The sequence below is a fragment of the Coloeus monedula genome (genome assembly GCF_965178545.1).
Source record: "Coloeus monedula genome assembly, chromosome: 1".
In the NCBI taxonomy this organism is placed as follows: Eukaryota; Metazoa; Chordata; class Aves; order Passeriformes; family Corvidae; genus Coloeus; species Coloeus monedula.
The window spans coordinates 6604499-6613897 of NC_138781.1; positions in this window are offsets into that span (position 1 = coordinate 6604499).

Here is a 9399-nt window from a genome sequence, read left to right on the forward strand (position 1 = left end):
ATTTGTTCAGCTTAAGTTAGAAATTAAACAAAATGGGACTGCAGGACTCAAGCCTGCTTCTGAATGCTTTTGAACTTAAAGCTCAGCACTCAGGGGAAAAGCATTGAAGCATAATTTGCTGAATCCTCTCACTAAGAAAGAAACAGATATTCTATTACAATGTGTACTGTTGCGGCTTGTTCCAGTGGTACATCAGCTTGCCTGTGTTTAAAATCTACATTTCGAGTTTGTCACTGCACTGCTGCCTATTTAGGATTTTGGCCTGTACAGCAGAATCCAGAGCCAAGAGCAAAACGTGGCTGGAGTTCGGCTTTAGAGGAAGATTTCACACATTTGGTGCATTGAGAAAGTGGTTGCTGAGGCCCCAGCACACTCACGTGGTGCTACAAAATAGAGAATGCTGGGCAAGTAGCATGGGATGTTACACGTGGCTTGCAAACAGCTCTAGCCAGGCATTAAGGTATCTTGAAGTTTGCAGGAGGTGGGTAATTTTTTGCTAAAAACTTCTGACATAAGTCATGGGCATCCGTTTCATTTGGGGGGGGAAAAAAAGCTTGTAGAAAGTGAGCAAGACCTGCATTGAAAACAAATGGGGAAATGGGCTCATGTTTGCTCTTCATTAAAAGTATAGATAGTAAGAATGTTAAGGATGTTTGAATGATCTGAAGATGAATTTCCCTATTCTTCAACTTTTTTGAAACCTAAACTGCTTGCCACACTACAGACCATGTTGAGTCTAAAGCAGTCATTGTGCTGAAAAAAATCCAAGGTGAGATTTGTCAGGGGACCAATGCAAATGTGAGTTATCAGCCCCCCCTTCCGTCTTTATGCTGTTGGGATAATTTGAGTTTGAGGGCAAGTAAGTTTGCCTTTTCAGTTACATTTTATGGATTTCTTGCACATAGTTAGTGAAAAGCCACAATGACACTGAAAATGATCCCCTTGTATTTTGGGTGCTGATGTAAGAAAGAAGCACGTGGTTTGGCTTTGAATCCTTTTGGACAGAGGAAGGAATTGAACTAAAGACTTGTAAACAAGGGCCAGCAGGTACCTAGTCCACTTCCAGGCACTTACACACCAACAGTTCCTAGTGGGCTTCTGCACAGCATGATTTCATAAGGAGTGCTCTCTCTATAAACATAATACATTCCTGGAACCTGGTGAGGGTAAAGGTTCGCTGCTCTTACAGCTGTTGTTGGAGGGGTTGTGATCCTTTTTTGTCCCTGGTGATCACAGGACACTTTTGTGAGATGATTGGAAGTGTTAACCTTCAGGCAGCTTCACCCCACCACTGCTTTCCTGAGCACAATGATTCACCATGCTTGGTGGAACTGCAAGTTCATGAATAGCACAGTGAACCTGGAACTTAAATTGATCTTGAGCTTTGCTGCTGCTTTCTAAATCAGTCTTGTGAAGTTGGTTCCTCTGGTTGGTTTGTTTGCTTTGGGTTTGTTTGTTCAGGTTTTTTAAATTGGCTTGTAGAATGCCTTGAATATCTATTTAAAAGCTCTTCAAAGATCTCATCAACAGCATGGCTTCAGTGGAGGGACTGCATGGAGGCAGAGCACAGGTAAGCTAAACTGCAGGAAGTTCAGTATGATCTGCATAGCTGTAACTGGGGCTTTTGGCTCTGTTGAAGGTTTATGGTACTGTGTGCCCATTAGAAAAAGGGATTACCTTGCGCCCCCTCAGACAGTTAGCAGATGATGTGTTTTATCTTTGATTAACTTTGTCTTTATTTGAGTCAGTGCTCTAGAACTGGAAGGTATTGTTTCTTGCTAACAATCTTCTGAGCCTTTCCCTTTTTTTTCAGTAGTATTTAAAAACGCTTGAAGCTTTTATGAACCTGAAGAGCATTGTGCATATGTTCAGTGTGGTACTTTCAATTAACTGCAATTAGTGAAGTCTTGACGTGTACTGGAGTACTGATGTTTCTGTAAATAATTCATTCTTTATGATCACTGGATTCTCTCTCATCTGGAAAAATTGCTGTTTTGCCAAACAAGTGTTAGAGATGGAACAAGCAAAAACCTTATTAAAAACCACCAGGGATACTGAGCAGAGAGATGCAGCCTCCAGCCTAATGGAAAGTGTGTTGCATGATATTAAGAAGTGCTGTGTGGTGCTGTCAGATAGTTACAGAGATGAAAGCTCAGGTAAAACTGTGAAATAGCCACTTACCTCACTTTCATCCACTGGTCCCTAGCAAGAGCAGTTTTGCAAAAGGTAAAGAAAAACACAAAGTAGCAAAGGGGAGTGTCTGTATAACTTTCCAGCTTCTTAGGTTTCTTTTCTGCAAGCTAACGTACACGATGGAAGAAAGAATCAAAAGGATATGTATTCATGTCTTGCTTTTGTCGTCACTTTTGTTCTTGCTGTTTCACCTCTTATGATTCCTCTGTCAATATCCAGGGCCTGATCCAAAGTCAGTGGAAAAGATTTCTCATTGGCATTATTGATCCTGTAATACTCTATATTCTTTTCCATTTATTATAGCCACTTGCTATGTCAGTCTTGCCCATGCTGCATCCCTTCAGGCAGGTCACTTAATTTCTGTGTGCTTTTTCCTAACCTTTTCCTAGGGACTGCCGCTTAGACACTACCTTAGCACCCAGTGTGTTGACTGACTTCAGTGACAAATCCTTAGGTGCAGATGTCTGACTTTGGCTTCAAAGAGTAGCATAATTACATTCTGAGGACAAGTCATCTCATCCTAGCACGTATGCATCTATAAGAAGTTGGTTCACTCATCCTTTGTCAGTGCTTTTTCCATTCAGTTAATTAATAAAACTATGATGTGATGCACAGATGTTATATCTAATTCTTAAAGGCTTAAAGTTGGGGGGTGGGGTGGAAATCCCAGCCTGATTTTGGTCTCTGGGCACTGTGGGTTGAACACACTGAAGCAGTGTGGCTGAGGGGAGCTGAGGAGGGGCTGCTGCAGTTCCCTGCACTGCACCCAAGAAAAATGCTGAAGGATGCCGCTCTGCTGCTTTGGCTTCCAAACAACCTGCTGCTTTTTACCTTGATGTTGTTTAAATGAACAACCTCTGTGGTTCTGCTTGTGTGTTCACAGCTTGGGTCTTGCTGTGCCAACCTATTATGTGTTAGTTACTCTTCCTGCCTGTTCTCATGAAAGATTGAGAAAGATTTGATCTTGTGAGCTGCAGCTTTCTCTGGTGCACGGTAAGGGTGAGCTGCCATAGCTGTTCCTGTGTGCCTGGGGACACACAGAGCTGCCATGGTGTGATCTCACAGTACAGAACTCTCAGCAGCCTTCTCAGCTGTACCAGCACATTGTTCAAGAAGGAAGTTTTGTCCGCTCTTAAGCAGTGGTGGTTGAGTGACATAAGTGGCAATTTATGACAGATTTTTTTCAATACTTCTGACTTGTGCATCCAGTCAGGTGCTCTTGAACACCAACCTCTGATGCAATAAATACACAGTGAGAGTAGAAATCCTGGTGTTTCCAGGTTGTATATTCTGATGTTTATTAATTAATTAATCAATCCTTATTTAACAGCCTGCATTCCTGGCTCTGCTGTTGCTTTTGCTGTGGCTCTTGCATGAGTTTTTAGCACATTTGCTCGTGTAGTTGTGTGGTGTGTCTGTAATGCATTAGATGATATTGCCAATTAAAGGATTACAGCCAGGATCTAATTATGGCCCTGTGGAATAAAGTTTTCAAATTATTCTGCTGCAGTCTGTAATTACACTGTGTGTGCCCTGATGCCAAGGATTAATAGGGGGATTACAGACTGTTTCCTGTAACATGCAGTTCATGGATATGCTGTTCACAACTCACTGGCTTTAAGGAGCTGGTAACCTCTCATGGGGAATGTTATTAAAGGATACAGTCCAGTAGAATGTTTTGTGTTATGTTATTATGTTTGTTTCCTTCCCTCACTCTAAGTTTGCCATGCAGGGACTGGTCAGAGTAGCTCAGATCTTGAGTAGACAATGCTGAAATTGAAGTATTAAGGAAGTGAAAGCAGACAAGCTTCAGTAGCCAACCTTGCACTGTTAAACTCATTCCTCTTTTGCACTCATCCTTCACACCTCAGCAAAAAGCTGTGGATTCTCCATTGCTGTGGAATGGAGGTGGGAGCTTTTGTGATGTATTGTTAGATATTACAGAAGTAGTAGGATATAAACTTTTATTTCTGCATATCTGAAAATTATTTACTCCAAGAACCTCTGCAATCAATGGTTCCCTGAAGAACTGCAGGTGTTTAGTTGTAATGAAGATAAACCAATGCTGATGTTATTTGAAATGGATGAGAATGTAACTAAGAATTGTCTTTGGAGTAGCAGAAGAGTGCTGAGCTGTTTGTTGGAAAGCTTAGGCTACTTTCTGCCAAACTACAACACATAACGTAAACGCCATTTTGTTACAGTGGCGATTCTGTAAGATTATCAAACAAGGAGGGCCGTGGAAAAGAAATATCTATGGACAGATTCTTGGTAGGTGTTTCAGAGATGTTTATTTCTCCAGCTGCATGGCCGGGGCTCTGCCCAGGAACTGCGGCAATCGCGGGACCTGAGGGTCCTTTTGCCCGCACAGGGGAACACAAACCAACCAACGGGGAACGAGGCTGACCAGGGCCAGGGAAACCCCGTGCCTGTCCCCCAGGGCCCCTCTCCCAGGGCTCCATGGCAGGGGGGAAGGGACCCCGACATTTCACCCATTTATTTTTAACAAAAAGAGATTTAAAACTTAACATTGAAAACAACTGGATAAACATAACAAGAACAGTCTTAAAACAAAATAAGCCATCCTCCTGAGTCTTTATATGTCCAAATAGATTCTCTGGAACATCTTAAGGCTGACAGAAGGGAGACAGGACTCTCCGGGCATGCTTTGTGGGGAAACTGAGGCAGGAGAGGGTTTAATTTCTTCCCTTCCCCTTTTCATCCCCTACTCGGCATTGGAAAGGGATTTTTGGGGAAACAATTGGCAAAGGCATGGTTTTGTGAGGGAAACCATGAGTGGAAAAACGGATTGCGAATACACTGGGGGTAATCGGACATAGGGTAAAAGGGAAAGGTGGGATTAGGAAAGGGAGACTGTAGGGGGGGCTTAAAATGGAGATATTGTCTAACATGACTACGATTTTTAGCATATACACTGCCTTTTACAGAAGCACCATCAGGCCCAGTGACCTGTGATGCTTGTAACCCTTTTCTACCTTGCACAATTTTGAATTCCACTACCTCTCCATCTCCCAAGCTTGGGATGCATTTTTCAGGGTTATTCTTTTTAATAGCAGTTCTGTGAACGAATATGTCTTGCTGGTTGTCACATCTCGTTATAAAACCATAATTTTGTTTAACATTATACCATTTTACTATTCCTAAAACCTTAGCTACGGTGATCTTTCCCTTCTTCCGAGTGGCTGCTGTTTTCTGTCTTGCTGCGTTCTTGCTTTCTCTTTCGCTTTCTGTCGCTCCTGTGTTGGAATTGTTGGGGCTGCTCGCGCCTGCATGCTCTTCCCGGGGTCTCATTCGGGGCCGGCTGGGCTGGGCTGGGCTGCGCCGCTCAGTTCTCCATGTGTTGCTGCTTCTGCTCTCAGCTGCGCTGCCACTGTCTGGGGCTGTGCCCACGTCTCAGCCGGGCCCCCGAGCGACGACCCTCCCATGCCCTGCTCCAGGACACATTTCGGCTGGGCACGGCTTTGCTCCACCGCCATCGCCGCCAGCCGCCGCCCGCACATCGCCCCTCTAGGCCGGGCGTTCCCGGGGCTCGCTCCACCACGCGCTGTGCGGGGCCGTGTGGGCACCGCCAGGTCCTGCCGCTCCCGCCGCGCCTCGCTCCGCCACCGACACTGCGGCTCGCACGGCTCCGCCCGCACGCGGGAACTGCCTCGCTGCTGCTCGCAGAGGGCTCGGTGCACGTGGCCTGGGCCGCACGGTCCCTGCGCCAGGCTTCCCTTCACCAGGACACAGCTGACATTGCTCAACAGTCTCGGTAACTAAATAATATTCATGAAAATATTCTTCCATCGGCATATATTTTGACTGTAAATTAACTGTGTCCAAACGGTGTTCCAAAAGTCTTTGGTCAGAATTAAATCCCAAGAAACGTAGAAAAAGTTCTTAAACAACCATGCCAGGAAGTGTTTCAGTTCCTTTTGAGCTTGAATTAAGCTAAAATTTACAAATCGTTGTTCAAGAATCTTTTCAAGTTTAAGATAAATGTCCGTATGCGGCTCTGAGAGCCAAGAGTCTTCCCACGGTTCCTCCATAGTTTAGAGATGGAATAGCAAAACAAAAACAAGAAGAGGAATCCAAAGTTTCTTTACTCACGCATCAGTCGCTTAGGGATCGGGGATCGTTCTGCTCGCAATTCTCCACCATTTTGTTACAGTGGGGGATACTGCAACACGTGTATCAAACAAGGAGGGCCGTGGAAAAGAAATATCTATGGACGGATTCTTGGTAGATGTTTCAGAGATGTTTATTTCTCCAGCCGCATGGCCGGGGCTCTGCCGAGGAACTGCTCAATCAGGGGACCCGAGGGTCCTTGCCCACGCAGGAGAACACAAAACAACCAGTGGGGAACGAGGCTGAGCAGGGCCAGGGAAACCCCGTGTCTGTCCCCCCAGGGCCCCTCTCCCAGGGCTACATGGCAGGTGGAAGGGACCCCAACACCATTTAACTTTGTGAACTTGGATGACTCTTCTGAAGGGTAGTATCAAACCTTAGATTAATTTTGAAATGCATCATCTTGTTTCCCGTGTCAGTTCTGAGTGGTTGAAGCAATGCTTGTAAACTGAAAATGCTCAGAGCCCTTCTTTGGCACTGAGACCCACTTGCATGAAGCAGCCTGTTCTTACTCAACTCCCCTGACTGTGCCAATGAAGTGACCACGTCTGGGCTGCTTTATGGGCTGGTCTCTGAACTGTGTTAATTCCTGAGCTGTGCTCTGCCATTACTTGGCTGACTGACAGTTGGCCATGGCCAAAATGGTGCTGTGGATCTTGATTACAATTTAACAGCTGAGCTGCTGGCACTCAGCACCTGGGAATGTTCTTGGCACTGTTTAATTTACCAGCATAAATCTAACCTGTGTCTTTTGAGTAGCAGAGTGATGCTAAATATTTCAAACAGGATGTTTCATTTTCTTAAGACCCCAGATCTTTGTCCTGCTGGTTTTTACATTAATCTGATCTATGTTTTAGGAGAGTGTTTTTACCACGGTTGATGAAGAAATGTGGACTGTCAGATAATAATGATAAATAAAGACTCTCCAGTTTGTTTTAATAAAAAAATAGTTTTTAATACATTGTTCCTAATGTCAGAATAAGATCTAAGTGTGTAAGTTGAACATATGTAACAATACAGGTCAGCTTACACTCCTAACTGCTTTTGCAGTTTTTATGGTTAACAGGATTTTTTCCTTCATCTTTTCATGTCACTGCTTTGCATGAGTTACCATCATGTAACCTCAGCAAAGCTCTCATTACAGAGATGTATCTAATCTCTGAGAATCTTTCCTCCTGATGGGAACATGTGAGAAAGGAAAAACCACCCTGCCCAACTTCCACATTTCTCCGGATGGCTTTACGGAACTATCAGTCGAACAATTTGTTCTGGAGTATTGGCACAAATAAGGCCTGGCAGCTGGAGCCAGCCTGCTGTGTGCATGGCATGAACATTAAAGCTCTTCTGTCTTTCTCTTCAAGCAGAAACTGCTTTGAAACTGTAGTAAAAACTCTCCTTTGTCCTTTTGTGTCTGTATGGTATTTTCCCTGTTTCCTCTGCCACAGTATTGTTATGTCTTGGTCCTAAGAAGTTGGCATGGATGATTCAATTAAATTAACAAAAAAGATTGGTGTGACAAAATGATACTTTTCAGTGGAAAGGGGAAGACTTTTTGGGCAACTCTGCTAGAATAGTTTCTTTGCGTAGTCATTTTTGAGAACAAGGAATACAATTCTCATTATTTGGCAAGATGCAGTCTTTTGAACTTACTCCTTCTCAAATGGGTCCAACTTAATGAAATAGTAAAGCAGAGCTAAATAATGCTGATAGATGCAGTTGTCATTGTGGTTTGCAAAGCAGCAGAAGAGCAGTGAAAAATAAATTGCTAGTATCAGCAGATGACAAGTTTAGTGGTGTCATTCTTTTCAAAGCCAAGCATTGCTTTCTTTTTCACAGGTTAGGCTGTACGCTTGTAATGAAAGCCAAAGAAGGTAAATCTTTCACAGAATAGTAATTTAAGTCCATTCAGTGAGTTAGAGACCCTGGGTTATGAGTACTCCAAAGTCTTAATAACTGAAGGTAACAGAGAAATTAATTCCCCTTTCCTTTGCTGGTGCTGAATGTAACTGGGCAACAGCTCAGTCCAACCATCAGTTAAACTGCTAAGAAACAAACAGCTGAAACATTGAACAAAGTAAGCTGCAGCACAGCCAACTCAGTTCTTTCTGAAGGGAAAGTCTGCTTGTTCCAATCATGATTTGTGCCACAGGCTTTTATAGCAGCACTGCAAAAATCTTATAAAAATTGTATTAAAGATCAGCCACCCTTAAACATATTAGGCTTCCAGCTGTGAGCAGATTTGTCCCAGAAGCCCAATGAGTTTTGTGTGAGGTTCCTGATTTTATCTTTCTTTAATTGTGTCTATTATAGTAATAAAGCTATTTCTTGCTCCTGGATGTTTACAGAGCAACAAGCAACTTGGGGCTAAATGCATGTTAGGGTCCTGGCTGTAGCACTTAGTGATTCATGAGGCATTGTGTCTTCAGAGACAAAAAGAAAATTCTGCTCCAGAGAGCACACTTTAATTGCTCAGATAGGTACATTAAACTTTTACACTTGAATAATAAATTTTGTGGAAGAGGAGCTGCCTCTTTGCAGCCACTTTTTACCTTCTCCAGCCACCACCAGAAATCATCAGCTGGCAAATCAGCAGCTCCCTGAGACCATTCAGGTACCTTCTGACCATGTCCTGAGGGTTGGTGCTCCTTGTTCAGGATTGCTCCCCCATCAGAGGGATGGTTCTGTAGCTTCTAAAGGTAGCTGTCACTTGAACCAGACACCCAAAATTAAGCACTAATATTTTTGTTGTTGTTGGTTGGTTGGTTTTTTTGGGTTAGGTTTGGGTTTTTTGTTTGTTTTGTTTTTGTTTTTTGTTTAAAGGAAGGATTCATGATGGGCTACTCAGCGTTTTCTCAGCCAGAGCAGGGTTAGTTCAAAAACCAGTTTTGATAAAGCACTTTTTCATGTCAGGCATTGGGTTTTTTGCGAGGAAAATAAAGTATTTCAGTCCCCAAACTGAAATTGTTCTTTTCCAAATGATGCTAATAGGCATATTACCCATCATATGACAGTTAAGCTACACTTTTGCTATGATTGGTTTTGGTTGGGATTTTCCTTTCCTTTTGGACTACTGGC